We start from the raw sequence: 955 nt of genomic DNA, 5'->3' as shown, positions 1-955 counted from the left end.
TAGGAGGCCCTGGCGCATGAATCTGTGCAGCGGGAACGACCTCGGACCACCAGGGGCCGAGAAAACCACAGTCTCATGGGGCCGGACACTCAGGGTCAGGGGAAAATCCAATATATATCTGGTGATATCTCGGGTGCTATTAGAGATAGCGCAATAAACCAAAGTGCATTGTGTGTAGGAGGCCCTGGCGCATGAATCTGTGCAGCGGGAACGACCTCGGAACACCAGGGACCGAGAAAACCACCGTCTCATGGGGCCGGACACTCAGTGTCAGTGAAAAATCCAATATATATGTGGTGATATCTCGGGTGCTATTACAGATAGCGCAATAAATCAAAGTGCATTGTCTGTAGGAGACCCTGGCGCATGAACCTGTGCAGCGGGAACGACCTCGGACCACCAGGGGCCGAGAAAACCACAGTCTCATGGGGCCGGACACTCAGGGTCAGGGGAAAATCCAATATATATCTGGTGATATCTCGGGTGCTATTAGAGATAGCGCAATAAACCAAAGTGAATTATCTGCAGGAGGCCCTGGCGCATGAATCTGTGCAGCGGGAACGACCTCGGACCACCAGGGGCCGAGAAAACTACCGTCTCATGGGGCCCGTCACTCAGGATCAGTGAAAAATCCAATATATATCTGCTGATATCTCGGGTGCTATTAGAGATAGCGCAATAAACCAAAGTGAATTATCTGCAGGAGGCCCTGGCGCATGAATCTGTGCAGCGGGAACGACCTCGGACCACCAGGTGCCGAGAAAACGACCGTCTCATGGGGCCGGACACTCAGGGTCAGTGAAAAATCCAATATATATCTGCTGATATCTCGGGTGATATTACAGATAGCGCAATAAATCAAAGTGCATTGTGTGTAGGAGGCCCTGGCGCATGAATCTGTGCAGCGGGAACGACCTCGGACCACCAGGGGCCGAGAAAACCACAGTCTCATGGG

Source organism: Nomia melanderi, unplaced genomic scaffold (genome assembly GCF_051020985.1).
Source record: "Nomia melanderi isolate GNS246 unplaced genomic scaffold, iyNomMela1 scaffold0014, whole genome shotgun sequence".
NCBI classification, from domain to species: Eukaryota; Metazoa; Arthropoda; class Insecta; order Hymenoptera; family Halictidae; genus Nomia; species Nomia melanderi.
Note: the sequence above shows the minus strand (reverse complement) of the source record.